This window comes from Schistocerca serialis, chromosome 1 (genome assembly GCF_023864345.2).
Source record: "Schistocerca serialis cubense isolate TAMUIC-IGC-003099 chromosome 1, iqSchSeri2.2, whole genome shotgun sequence".
NCBI classification, from domain to species: Eukaryota; Metazoa; Arthropoda; class Insecta; order Orthoptera; family Acrididae; genus Schistocerca; species Schistocerca serialis.
The window spans coordinates 729,243,222-729,258,740 of NC_064638.1; the positions used below are offsets into that span (position 1 = coordinate 729,243,222).

At 38.7% G+C, this 15,519-nt stretch overlaps 1 non-coding gene across 1 annotated transcript; it reads right to left on the reverse strand.

Moving 5' to 3' along the window:
* Positions 1-13,640: 13,640 nt before the first annotated feature.
* Positions 13,641-13,715, reverse strand: Trnas-cga (transfer RNA serine (anticodon CGA)). The gene has a single exon. It is a non-coding gene; the product is annotated as a tRNA-Ser (tRNA).
* Positions 13,716-15,519: the final 1,804 nt, after the last annotated feature.

Sequence of the window (15,519 nt, forward strand, 5' to 3'; positions counted from 1 at the left end):
ATTAACATTACATAATATTTTAAGTTTAAAAGTCAGCTCTAATGAAAGATAAAAATACAGTTGTGTATGACATTGTTGGATACTTGAGAAAAGAAAAACATAACGAATGCAATCAATTTGTTGTTGGGTTATGTAAAGCAGATTCACACGCACAACTTACGTGACACCACGTGGCTTTCTGCAGCGGCACCGTGAGCTAACATTTACACATGATGCCACAAATTCCATGTAGTTGCACAGCTTTAAAAATTGCGTCAACTGGAATCACATGGGCAGGGATTAATGTTATAGTGCAGGTTGTGGCGTTAGAGCAGTGAAGAGACATGAATACAAGAAACACAAAACACAAATCTTGGATCCAAAAATAGATTTCACACAGGGTTAAGTCACACACACACACACACACACACACACACACACACACACACTCACACACACACACTGCTAAAGAAAATTAAACATAGGTTATTGTTCTTGTAATTCTCTGTCATATTGTGCTGTCAGCTTGTTTTGGAATTGGAAGATTGTAGCTGTGATCGTTATGAGCAGGTGTACTGGGCACCAAAAGAATGAAATTCCCCTATAAGATTCTAATAGTAAATTATTAAGATCTGTCTGTATATCCAGACCTTATAAAAACTGCGAATTGACCAGCCTGATTTTAACATATTCGGCTCCTCTTAATGTTCTGAGCAGCGTGGAAGTAGCGGCCGAGTTTCCACTTGTTGTTGCAAGGAATGCTGAAGTTCGTGTGTTAGCCACTCTATGAAATTTTAAGTCCTTCTCTTTAAAAGACAACAAGCAAAAGTGAACTAAGAGAAAGATACCAATTCGCACAGCGCTCTGCACTGAACTTAGTGGATCGGTGGATCTGGTGGTCGCCACAGTAGCTTTGTTTCCTTGAAAAGCTTTAGAGCCTGCAGTTTGAACCAATAGAGCGTTATGTCTCATCTTTCTTCGGCGGTTCCCTATGTCGTTGGGGGAGGCCATCTACTCAGGTCCATGGCAGGCCGCCATAGTGGGACATGGATGGTTACCTTTCTCAAAGAAATCTTGGGAGAAAATGGGAAGTGAGCACTTGCATGTAACTAGAGGCATGGTAGGGCTGTTGGTAAAATATGGATATACCGATAGTTTCTCAAAAGCTATTTTGAAAAATTATTAGAATTTTACCTTCACTGTGTGAAGAACTCATTGTGCTTTTTGAGCTGTCAATATGTCTGATCTTTCGCTTTGTCTGTTTGAAGCAAGTATATGTTGCACAGAAGAAGAAGTCTCAATGCACTGGGGGTAAGGGGAGGGAAGTAGCAGCGTCAAAGGATTGACAAGATTTCTGATGTGAAGAAATAGCTCACCAGTAGAGTTAAAAGCAATTTTTAACATAAATATAGTGCTTCTTCTTCACATTGGCATTCTTCAAAAACAGTTGCTGAAAATGATGAACAAAAATCTAAATGACAAGATTGGTCTTTGCGGTGGGCAGAGCCGTATGGGGAAATGCTGATGTAATTGGCGCTTTCCGCTGCCAAGAGAAATTGCAACGTTTAGCTTCACTGCAGAGTTTTGACACAACAACTGCTAGGTCGCATATGTCGGCAGAAATGAAAAAAAAGTCATGAAGTGTTCCAGACAAATCCGATATGTGACGAAACGAAGTGACTGATCCATTGGACACCTTTTATTTTGCCATTTACGTAATATCATTGTTAGCAAAGTGGTTATCGCCAAGTGCGAACGTGTATCGTTTTCCTTTCAGTTCTTGCTCTAAGGGGGATAGGTAGGTTGCTACTTTGCTGATCTCCAGAATATCTCATAACAAAGCAACACATAAATATCTCTAAAACCAGCAGTATATTTACAATGTGAAGCTTATATTTTTCTGTGTCGCTAGATCGATATTACTTCTGTGATATGTCGATACATCGTCTTGATATATAAGTGTCCCTATGCCGACATTTTTTAAATGTCGATATATCGGATTTCCTATATTTTAGGAAACGTTAGCGAACAGTGATTGAAATGCTACTTCCGACTGCTAACTGTGACTGAAATCGCAGTTAGATTTTGTAAAGTTATTATTGTGATATCTGTGACTTCTCAATCACTGTGATTTCTAACAGATACGCGATTTCCTGCCCACCACTAATACTTAGTATGGAGATCTCTGTTGGCGACAGCCCCGGACATTGCACAAGCCCTGCCCAGTTACCCCCCCCTCCATACCAACCAATAGTGGCCAAGCGGTTCTTGGCGCTACAGCCTGGAACCGTGCGACCGCTACGGTCGCAGGTTCGAATCCTGCCTCGGTCATGGATGTGTGTGATGTCCTGAGTTTAGTTAGATTTAAGTAGGTCTAAGTTCTAGGGGACTGATGACCTCAGAAGTTAAGTCCCATAGTGCTCAGAGCCATTTGAACCATTTTTGAACCAACCAAGAGCACATGTAAAGTTTTTGTCCACACTGTGTACTGCATCGATATGACCTTTGGTCATCGCCTGTTGAAGAGCGAGAATTTGCTTGTTGCCCGCTTTTTTGTAGTTCACGTGTTTCGCTGCTTCCAGAGCGCACCCACAGCAGTTGAACGAAATCAGACATCATGTTACAAATAAGGAAACCTTCGTGTTCCTATGAGTGCTATATATGCGACAACAATAAAGAAGCAACAGAAGAGGTTGTATGATGTGTATATTTGAAGCTGTGTGAAAAACGTGTTGGATTGATTATTTCCAAGCCACTCATCTAATACGTGTGAAATCTGAAGGTATGGTGTTCTCTAGTGAAGTTCAATTTTTGAAGTGGAAAGAGGAAATTGAACACACTACACAATCCAGATTCGTCAAACACCAAGGCATTAAGTTTGTTGATGATTGCTCAACCTGTAATATGTTTACCATCATTCAGGTCAGTTTCTTACCAAAGGTGAAGGTATGAGACATCTCAAAATGGCAAGTGGTAACAGAATCGATGGAAAGTGCCCTGCAGAGATGAAAATCCTCTATAAGGAAGAAAAATGCCTTGTTAATTCTGTTTGCACTCCTCTAGCCTTAAGTCATTTGAATCTGACACCACAAGAGCATAGCTGCAGACATTGCTGTAGGAATCCTGATTCCCACTGTTCTTAACAAAATTTAATCAACAGTGCAGGATTCAAATTCAGAGAGAGTACATTTCGCAACATTGCAGGACTTGCATAACATTGCAGCTTCTTTTAATTTGGCTTCAAAGTCTGTTGGACATCAAAATGATTCCATCAGCATCCAAGGTTGGGTACAAGAAGTTAAGCAAAGTGATACTCTGTGTGTATTATTTTATAAGCCTCAAGAAATAATCAATGACCAGCACCCAGAATTGAGAAGCAAGGATTTCATATTAGTAATAATGAACTCTGCACAAGGTGAATTATAGGCAAAATATGGAAATTATTATATTTGTGTTGATGGGACTGATGGTCCAAACGGCTATGATTTTGAACTTACTGCTAAAATAGTACTGGGTGATATGAGACAATGATTTCTATGCACTTTCATCACTTCTAACAGAAATGACATTGGTGTGTTAAATATATTTCGTTCAGCTGCCGTGGGTGTGCTCTGGAAATACGCTGCCTATTTGTTTCCACAGTTAAAAGCACTCCTTTTAAATATTTTAATTACACAAACTGCTAAGAAGTAGAAGTTGGCAGTCGCTCTATTTCTGAGCAGAACAGGAAAGGAAGTGACAAGTAGTGGTGCAGGGTACCCTCTGCCATGGACCATATCGTGGCTTGCGAAGTACTTATGTAGATGTAGAACATTTTACATGGAAAAACTCAGGGAATTTCAGGAATGTTATAAAATCCCAAGGAATTCTGCATTTTAATGTAGCATTCAAATTGAATTTTATTGAGTATAATAAAAAACAAATTTTGAAATACATAATATTTGAAATTGTTTTACTTATATGAATATTTTTCCATATTAATTAGTGACATTTAAAAATTAATTAAACTATTGTTTAAGGGGCTCCGGAAAGGCTCAAAATCATGAAAAGTTCAATTTTTACTTTTTTGCGTTTTCTGAATCTGCAGAATATTACCTTTTAATAGATATATAATTTATTCAATTCCGAAGACTACAACTATTTTTAAAATTTTTTTGAAATGTGTTCTACATGGGCGTGACTCACATTTTAGTGATGTGAGATAAAGTATGTGTTGTGGCTAACCTGTGATAGTTCGATATATATCGCTGGTGTGATTGTCGATTGTTTTATGTTTATTTACTCTGTCGTTATCTCGAAAATATTCGTAATTAATTCTGTTTCTTGAGTCTCTGTTTTGTTGAAGTATAATTATTAGAAATCCTCTGAAGGCTTTTAAGAAAAGGAGAAATGTTGGAAAGCCAAAGGTATGTGTTATTACTGTAAACAGTAAAGACGATAACCAAGTGAGTGAACCTAACCTCTCAAGCACACCTGCCCATAGCAGTCAAAGTGGGAAAGAAAATACTTCACAGAAGAAGCTTGATTCAATGACTGAAAACTATGAATGTTTTATGGGCGAATCGGATGTGAATGAAATATTTGATATGTCGGTTCTCAAAGGAATTTTTTCAAACTGTGTAAGATGCATTCATTGTAGTGAAGTTGGTCTGGAACTCTCCATAATAAAGCACTTAGGACTTGCTAGGGAAATACAACTGAAATGTGATAAGTGTTCATACATGACCACCTTTTGGAACAGTGTTGCAGTAACTGCAACAGAAGAAAATGGTAGCAAAATCTACGAACACAACATTAGATTTGTTTATTCCTTGAATTCAGTTGGCATCGTGAATCTCCCAAATCCCCCAACCAAGTTTACGACCTATAATAAATTAATAGGGTCTAAAGTAGAAGATGTCTGTATAGAATCTATGAAGAACGCTGTGGAAGAGGCAGTAATTGAAAATAATGGTAACAGAGATTTGACTGCAGCGTTCGATGGTACCTGGCATAAACGGGGACACACATCTCTTCATGGTGTAGTATCTGCCACCAGTATGTATACAGGGAAAGTTTTAGATGTAGCAGTAATATCAAAGTATTGTAGATGTCCACAAAAATATAAAGGTACACATGAAAATAATTGCAAAGCTAACTATAGTGGCAGTAGTGGAGGAATGGAAGTGGCTGGTGTTGCCAGTATATTCCAGCGTTCTGAGGCGTGTGATAAAGTGCGATATGTTAATTACCTTGGTGTCGGTGATTCTAAAAGTTTCAAACATGTTCAAGGACTGAAGCCCTATGGTGATGATGATGTAGTGCAGAAATTTGAGTGTATTGGACAGGTACAGAAGCGAATGGGAACAAGACTTCGGCGACTGAAAGCTTCGTACAAAAAACAAAAACTCAGTGATGGTAAAGGGTTGGATGGGAAGGGAAGGTTAACTGACAGTGTAATTGACAAAATACAGAACTATTATGGAATGGCTATTAGGCAAAATACACAAGTGTCGACGAAATGAAAAAGGCTGTTTGGGCTCTTTTTTTTCATACTTCTTCAACCGATGAAAATCCCCAACATAGCTTGTGTCCCAAAGAAGAAGACAGTTGGTGTAAATATAACAAAGGATTGCTAACTGGTGAAGTGTACACTCATAAGCATAGTCTGCCTCATGCAATAATGGAGGTGATAAAACCTATTTTCAGAGACTTAGCAGCACCTGAACTGTTGAAAAAGTGTATTCACGGAAAAACTCAAAACCCCAATGTAAGTGTAAATAGTGTTATATGGTCAAGAATCCCCAAGACTGTATTTGTTGGAATAGAAACACTTCACTTTGGTGTGTATGATGCTGTTGCGACTTTCAATGATGGCAACATTGTAAGGTGCAAGGTATTTAGAAATATGGGAATGAAGATAGGTTCTAACATGGTACGAGCGATGCTTGCTTTAGACAAGGAACGCCTTCGGGCTGCAGACAGGGCTGTAAAGAGCCTAGAAATACAAGCAAGAGTAAACAGGAGGAGGAACAAGAGGAAGCTGGAGGAGGAGTTTGCAGAGGATGAAGATAATCCATCCTATGGACCTGGAATGCACTAAAAAGTTAATCCAATCTTTGTCGCTCGATTCCCAAAACTTTTATTTTCTCATACTAATTACATGTTTTCTAAGGATCTTCCAAACATATTTGTTTCAAACTTTCAGTAAATGTTACACAGTACCTTCTGCATAATTTAACACAGCCTTTTTCCAAAAAACTGTATATTTTTGAATATATAAATAAAAAATTGCAAAAAAAATGTTGTGAATTTTCATTACAATTGAAAAAAAAATCACCTTTAATAACTGAACTAAAATTTTGTAAAATCCCTGTGTTAAGTTGTAGCCCATATTCCAATAAATAATCTGTAAAAAGTTTAACTTCCTACCTCAAATACTTTGTGAGGAAAGATGTAATTTATAAGCGTTATTTTAACATTGCAAGTATAGGGCGTTCCGGAGCCCCTTAACCCTAGTATATAGTACAGCTGAGAGAAAGGAAAAGTCATTATTGTATCTGCCTGTGCCCCCCAACCCTACCTTCCCCTCTAACTATTACTTTGTCAGCAGTGTATTGATGCATTCATTCTCCTCACACTTGGAATTCTCAGGATTTTTTTTTTTTTTTCCAAGTTTGAGTAGCCACCCTGGAAGTAGCTTAGCATTATTAAATTCTTAACATTGCAGTTGTGTGTTATTTTCTTTGCACTGATGAGGCGACAGTGTTAAACTGGAGTACGTTTGCAGGAGTTGCACTGTTCCTCAATGTAATTTGTAATATAGCATGTGGAATAATGTTCTCCTTTAGATTTATTAAGGCTGTTGTGACAGCCCAAAAGAAATCATCATTTGTTTTCTGCAGTAGTCTACATCTGTGGGGTTCTCCTCACTTATATGTGGAACTAAAACTATGTATCTGATCCCTGTGAGAGCTTAGAGCTTGTTGCGTATGTATTTCAGTGGAAATGAATGAATGTTAATGTGATAACTGAAGTCTCGTGTTTTAATCAATGATATTTGCAGATCCTATTCCCAATGTACTATATTTTTGGTGCTCAGTATTTTGATTTGATTTACATAATGCCCATGTGATGTAATATTCCTATCCTAATTTATTACATTTTGCTACCCAACTTAGGGCATAATTTAATGTACATAGTACAGTCTTTCTTTAATTTTTTGTGTTAACCTGATACTTTGTTGTTTTGTGTGACCTTTACTAAGCTAAGCAAATACTGTTTTTCAGTTGTGGATAATTTTAGCCATGAGTGTTGTAATCTGTTTCAGCCACACTATTATCTGTGTTTCGCCAACTTAAGTACTTGGCTTCCTGAAACAGTAATCATACTGTATTGTCTTATTTGTTTCAAAGCTTTTGAGAAATATTTAAATTTTGGATGCAGTGGGGAAAATGTTTTTGTTTTCTTGATGTGTTCAGAGTTTAATATTTCATTTAGTAAGCACTGAAAGCCAGTTGATTGCCTGTTTTGGATTACAGATATCTGACAGTAGGTCACAAAACTTGTTCCCACATTTGTTTTACTCTGATGTCAGTAATAGTTATAAGAATTTTACTGAGTCAATAAAAGTATATCCTTACAGACTTTGTTTCTTATTCAGTACCTTGCCTATTTTACATATTAAAATTACCCATTGGAAATATGAAAGGGTACCATTGAAAGCTCATCACTTGATAAGTATTTGTTAATGAAATGGTCATCCTAGAAATATTACATAGTGATGTACACCTTACAGATGGTGCTTCATTGCTTCTCGATAAAAGTACACGATGCACAGTCCCAGCTCTCACCCATCACAAAAATCTGACAGTTTTATAATGCCTATATCCTCCTCAGTACCTGTGGCTGCCTGAGTTGTGAACTAGTGTTGACAACTGTCAGTGCTATCTCATGATGTCCATGCTGTACATAGTTCTTAATGTGTAGTTCTACACTGAACACCCAAGATGATTTCATCACAAGGATTCTTTCTGGCTAATCAAAAATGCACAACAGTGCAAAAGGACTCTCAAAATTGATATCAAGCAATGGATAATACAGGATAGAATAACACTTATATTAAGAAAAGGGTAGATTGATACCATACAGACGAGCTGTTGAGTCCCAGACAGGCATAACAAAAATACTGCTATATATGTGATTTTTCAGCCAAAGGGCTTCCTCCTTATGTAGAAAATACACCTCCTCCTCCTCCTCCCCCCCCCCCCCACACACACACACATCCATGCAAGCACAACTCTCTCACAAATAAGCACTGCGTCTGGCCATGAACAAGGCATTTTGGCCAAAAGCACTCATGTGTATAGCAGTCTTTTTGTTGTGCCTGCGTGCGACTCAGCATCTCCTCTGTGTGGTGAGTTGAAATCTAGCCTTTCCAAACTTAAAGTATTGGACCGTATGCAGCAAACAGTTTGTAATATTTGAAAGTCTCATCGAGACACATGCAAACTTGTAGAATAATTTCCATCTTCATGTTTAACTGGTCATATAACTGTGTATTACTTGGGGGTTGGGAACAGTGAAATTAAACTACTGTGAAAGGCAACTGTCCACTGTTGGCCACATTATTTACACTAGTCAGTGTCAGAATCCACAACTCATTTTTCAGCCAGTGTAGCAAAGCAGTACGTCGACACTGAGGACGAACAACCAAAGAAATAAATCAGGCAGAACCGCTACAAACTGTTTCCAGCCCCCTCTCTCCTGTCACCTCACAATTCGCCTCCCCTCACCCACACTATATGCTGTTCTGAGCCGTTGCATCCACTGGTCTTTTTTTTCTTCTCTGCTTCTCTCCTTTCTGTTCCCCGTCTTCTCCCTCCCCCACAGCCTCCTGATGCTGCACCTGTCAGCCCTATCCTGCATCCACTGGTCTTTTTTTTTCTTCTCTGCTTCTCTCCTTTCTGTTCCCCGTCTTCTCCCTCCCCCACAGCCTCCCAATGCTGCACCTGTCAGCCCTATCCTGCCCTATATAGTTCCTACATGCCCCGCCAGAAGGGCCGATTCCTGTCCCTTCCCCTTCCCCATCCTGCTCTGGATTATTGCTTCTGTTCAACACGTTTCTGTTGCAGTATGGCTGGAGGTAGCAGTAGTGTATATGAGGTGTTCTATCTTGTGTGAATGTGTGTGCATTTCTCCTTCCTAAAAGGAAGGCCAAAAGCTTATATGCAACAGAACATATCTTTACAAAGAGTATCAATCTATCCTTTTCATAGTATCATTGCCTTTCCATTGTTAGATGTTTATTTGAAACATTAATGGAAGATCACAATTGTGAACTGGCCAGGAGTTGAATGCTGGTACTTGATTATCTAGAGCAGTGCACTCACCAGTAAGGATACTTCAATCTTCCATTAATGTTTGAAAAACAGCTCACACTCAGCTGCAGAGTGAATGATTTTGCCTGAGACAGGACAAGTGGAACAAAAAATGCGAGTACACAAGGGGTATGAAAGTGTGAGGTGAGAGAAAACAAAACATCATCTGAAAAGTGATCTTCTGAGGGAATATATAGAGGAAAGAAACACATGCACATAGTTTTCCAATAATTCAGTGTAGTTATATGTAGTTGACTGAAGAAAGTCCAATCTACCTTGTTACTTTACACGGAGAATCTGTCAAGGCTGAAACTTCAGCTTGCTATTCTCATGGTAATATATTTATATTGAAATGAACTATTATATTATGGATCTTCTGACATCATAAACAAAACTTAGTGTACATTATAAAATTACACAAATGTGGACATGTGTTATTACATTGCTCTGAGAAAGAGCCCTTGTGGATACATATGGTAATAGTGAGTAATGTAATGGCTCTCTGCTTTTGTTCTGCATAAAAATTTGTAATAGTGGAATATATTTTTATTTGGATTAGTGTCAAGTGGGTGGTAGCTTCCATGAGAGCAAAGGCTGACACTCAGCTGAACTAACCTAATATAGATAAAATAGGTTGGTGGGGAGAGGAAGGGTTATTTGTTTGATTCTGAGAGAACGTGATGAATAATCATACATTAATGGATCATCCTTGTAAACAACATAGAAGGAAAACATTTTCAACTTAAACCTCTCTGATTTGCTACAGTCAATGATCCTGGTAAGAGATGAAAAATACCAATTTGTAGAGGTACATGATGACTCTGTGGGAAGTTACAGGTTTGCAAATCCAGAAACAATGAAATTTACGCATATATGTCTCAAGTTAAAGGACTGCATTGTGATTCTAGTACAGGTGCAGCAATGGAAATTTTTTCATTGGAAAATAAATTAATAGAGCTTTACATTATTAGGTTACACGACCTTGCTCCCAATAGCTACTCCTTTCCCTCCCTACTCCAGGCTGTTGCTGGACAGCAGTTAAGGTGTCCTGGGGTGCAGTGGAACCTTTGTTAATATCAGTGTGTTGTCACTTGGTGACGTCCATAGAATGATATGCAAGTCTGTATATCTGCTGCTTACAATTTTGTCTGCATGGTGCATATATCCACATGAAATAATTATTTTTTTAATACTGAAAACTGTTCATATGGTTGCAATGTTGTATTTATTCATCCAGGGTAGCTAAAGTAATCCCAGTCCACAAAAAAGGTGACAATAATTTGCCTAGAAATTATAGGCCAGTTTCTCTTGTACCACTTTTATCCAAGGTCATTGAGAAACTAATGAGTATTCAAATAATCAATTTTCTAGATTCTCATCAATTACTTTCAAATAGCCAGTTTGGGTTTAGAAAAAATCTGTCAACATGTGATGCTGTTATGAGCTGCATATGTAACTGTCTTGAAGCAAAAGAAGAAAAATTTATTGTAAGTACAAAGTTTTTTGATTTATCAAAAGCATTTGACACTGTGTGCCACAACACTCTGCTGCTGAAATTAAAAACTGTAGGTTTCTCAGTCTCTGCTGTTAAAATTATTCGGTCATACTTATCTAATAGATCTCAAACTGTTTACTTCAATAACCAATATTCCAGTTTCTTACCCGTTAACCATGGTGTTCCTCCAGGGTCAATCTTGGGCCCTCTCTTGTTCATATTATATATGAATGACCTACCCAGCAATGTAATAGATGATACTACAAACTATTACTTGTATGCAGATGATATCAGTTTAAGTGTTACAGTGCCTACGAACAATAACATAAGTAACTCTACCTCACTCAAGGTATATATACTTTCTGACTGGTGCAATGCCAATAGCCTGTCTATGAACATAAATAAAACACAGGAATTAAACATTTCTTATAACAATAGAATCACCTTAGAGACAGTTCCTGTAAAGTTTCTTGGCATTGTTTTGCAAAATAATGTAGGCTGACAGGCACATATGAATTATTTAACACCAAATATTTCTAAAGGAATATTTATGCTCAGAAAATTACAAGCAACAGTAGATGAGAAAAATTTGCTTTCTGTCTATTATAGTCATATTCACTCTCATTTGACGTATGGGACAATGTTGTGGGGAAAGAATTGCTACTCAAAATGCTTATTTACAGCCCAGAAAAAAGCTGTCAGACTGATATGTAAAGTACCACCTAAGACTCACTGTAGAGAATTATTTATTAAACTTAGTATTATGACCTTGCCATGTATATACATATTTCAATGTCTCTTATACATTAAAAAGAACTTGTCTAGTTTTGATCTGAATTCTGATGTACATAGTTATAACACACAACACTGTAATGATGTAAGAAAAGACTACTGCTCATATACCAAAAGTCTAAACAGCTTCAAACACACATCTGTAAAGCTATTTAATAAACTATGAGAGTCAGTTAAGAGTCTGGAGCTGAAAAAATTTAAGATATTTGTAAGAACTTTATTAATTCAGAATTGTTTTTACACAATGGAAGATTTCTGTGAGCATAATTTCTAACATAGATTAATTATTTGTGTATTTATTGTCATTGTTGTTTGTACATTTATTGATGTTGCTTATACAAGCTTTACATCCCTCCAAATGTTTTGTTTTTGGGCAATAAAAATCAATCAATCTTACAATGGTATAGGATTTCTCATTCTCTCTCTCTCTCTCATGATCATTCAAGAGTGCAAAATTTAAGTATTTTCAGATGTGAGCATTAATTAAGCATCCTTGCTTTTTCACCAAGTTGGAAGACAGATATTGCAAAAATGAACACTTGCTGATTTGGTTTCACCTGTGACAGCAATTTCTACAGAAAATGTAGGTGAAAATGACAGTACCTGAACTTACACCAGATTCTTTAAACACAAGCACTCAGTATTTAGGTGAATAGCTTAGGAAGAAATAGATCTCAGTGTGATGAAAAGCAAAAACTGAAAACTGTAACCTCAATGCTTGAGGCATATTTATGTAACACAATCAGAGAAATAATAACGAGAACATCTTAGAGAATGTAGATCAACATACTAGCTGAGAGGTAACTTTCAGAATCCAGACAATATGTGTGACAAAATACAAATTTTGGCTGAAGTTCTGCAGGGGAGCCAAATCACTGTATTCCTGCCAGTGCAACCCAAACTTTCTGTGTATGTGATTCACACAGTTTTACATTTTGCTCAAAGTTTTAAGGGTGGAAAAAGAATTTAGCAATGCAATCAAGAACATTGGTTTTGGCCATAAAAGAACTTGTAGTGCTTCTTTCATGCCTTTCCATTCTGCTAATATGTTTCTTACATCCATATCCCAATTATTAAGTTCAGATTAGATTCAGTTTTCGTTCCATAGACCCATGAGATGATTCTCATGGGTGTAGGACAAGTCAGAAAGTATGAAACAAAAAACCAAACCTGTGAATACTCACTACCCTGATCATTTATCAGGAGGTTGTCAAACTGTGTGAATATATTACAGTAAACTGGAAATGCTAATATTTAAAGAATTAATACACTGTCAAAATGTAACACAGATATGCACTTTCAACAAAATTATCATACACTAGATACCTAATCTTGACTGTTGTGACCAACTGCTGTCAAAACTGAAATCGAACAGACATTAAAGTAGGATAAGATGGGTTGGAATGACACTGACAAAATGATATACAAATGTTTAACAACATACAGCTCTAAATCTCTCAAACACTAAAGAAGAACTCAAAGTAATCTCGTGTCTGCAATAAGTAAGCAATCACAAGAGTTCACAAGTAAAAATTTACCCACTACACATGCAAATACTAATGAAGTGTACCACATATATAAATGTCTGACTGCTCGCATTACGCAGATCTACATTGTCGCACTCTTATATTCTTTAATTTTGATGAGGTAACCACAAACAAATCAAGACATCGATTTTGGCTTGTTTATGCACAGCATTGACTTTAGACAATCAAGATAAGAGACAGCATCCTTGGCGTTACTACCAATAAATATTTCCCAACAGAATTTCTTACACTAAGTGAATTGATGGAAATTGGTACTCACTGCAGTTAACAAATTTCCAGTTTTTTGATATACTGCACACAAAAGCCAATAATTAAAAAAGACAATATGGATAACAATTTTATTTTTGTTTTTATTGATGATTTTTTCAACTCTTATATTCAATATACATATTTATATTTCCAGAATGAGATTTTCACTCTGCAGCGGAGTGTGCGCTGATATGAAACTTCCTGGCAGATTAAAACTGTGTGCCCGACCGAGACTCGAACTCGGGACCTTTGCCTTTCGCGGGCAAGTGCTCTACCAACTGAGCTATCGAAGCATGACTCACGCCCGGTACTCACAGCTTTACTTCTGCCAGTACCTCGTCTCCTACCTTCCAAACTTTACAGAAGCTCTCCTGCGAACCATGCAGAACTAGCACTCCTGAAAGAAAGGATATTGCGGAGACATGGCTTAGCCACAGCCTGGGGGATGTTTCCAGAATGAGATTTTCTCTCTGCAGCGGAGTGTGCGCTGATATGAAACTTCCTGGCAGATTAAAACTGTGTGCCCGACCGAGACTCGAACTCGGGACCTTTGCCTTTCGCAGGCAAGTGCTCTACCAACTGAGCTACCCAAGCACAACTCACGCCCTGTCCTCACAGCTTTACTTCTGCCAGTACCTCGTCTCCTACCTTCCAAACTTTACAGAAGCTCTCCTGCGAACCATGCAGAACTAGCACTCCTGAAAGAAAGGATATTGCGGGGACATGGCTTAGCCACAGCCTGGGGGATGTTTCCAGAATGAGATTTTCACTCTGCAGCGGAGTGTGCGCTGATATGAAACTTCCTGGCAGATTAAAACTGTGTGCCCGACCGAGACTCGAACTCGGGAACTTTGCCTTTCGCGGGCAAGTGCTCTACCAACAGAGCTACCGAAGCACGACTCACGCCCGGTACTCACAGCTTTACTTCTGCCAGTACCTCGTCTCCTACCTTCCAAACTTTACAGAAGCTCTCCTGCGAACCATGCAGAACTAGCACTCCTGAAAGAAAGGATATTGCGGAGACATGGCTTAGCCACAGCCTGGGGGATGTTTCCAGAATGAGATTTTCACTCTGCAGCGGAGTGTGCGCTGATATGAAACTTCCTGGCAGATTAAAACTGTGTGCCCGACCGAGACTCGAACTCGGGACCTTTGCCTTTCGCGGGCAAGTGCTCTACCAACTGAGCTACCGAAGCACGAATCACGCCCGGTACTCACAGCTTTACTTCTGCCAGTACCTCGTCTCCGCAATATCCTTTCTTTCAGGAGTGCTAGTGCTGCATGGTTCGCAGGAGAGCTTCTGTAAAGTTTGGAAGGTAGGAGACGAGGTACTGGCAGAAGTAAAGCTGTGAGTACCGGGCGTGAGTCGTGCTTCGGTAGCTCAGTTGGTAGAGCACTTGCCCGCGAAAGGCAAAGGTCCCGAGTTCGAGTCTCGGTCGGGCACACAGTTTTAATCTGCCAGGAAGTTTCATATCAGCGCACACTCCGCTGCAGAGAGAAAATCTCATTCTGGAAACATCCCCCAGGCTGTGGCTAAGCCATGTCTCCGCAATATCCTTTCTTTCAGGAGTGCTAGTTCTGCATGGTTCGCAGGAGAGCTTCTGTAAAGTTTGGAAGGTAGGAGACGAGGTACTGGCAGAAGTAAAGCTGTGAGTACCGGGCGTGAGTCGTGCTTCGGTAGCTCAGTTGGTAGAGCACTTGCCCGCGAAAGGCAAAGGTCCCGAGTTCGAGTCTCGGTCGGGCACACAGTTTTAATCTGCCAGGAAGTTTCATATTTATATTTCTTTAATAATAAGCTCTTTTCACAATGGTACCACTAAAACTGATTTTCGTACTACCACAGTCTCTACTTACTGATTTTCTCCTTTGTTTTTAAGACTGCCATATCTGTGATACTAACAACTTTGATGTGGGAACATGCAGCAGACTATGGGCAGGACTTAGCAGATGGATAGGTGTGGAGGGGGGGGTTAATGGGCAGTACTTTGTAGGGAAGCAGCCTACTCACGCTGTAGTAAATTCACATCAGTTTCCATTGTGTGCCAGCCAGTCTGCTGTAACTAGCTCTGACGTCATAAATGTTGCGCAATACTGTAAA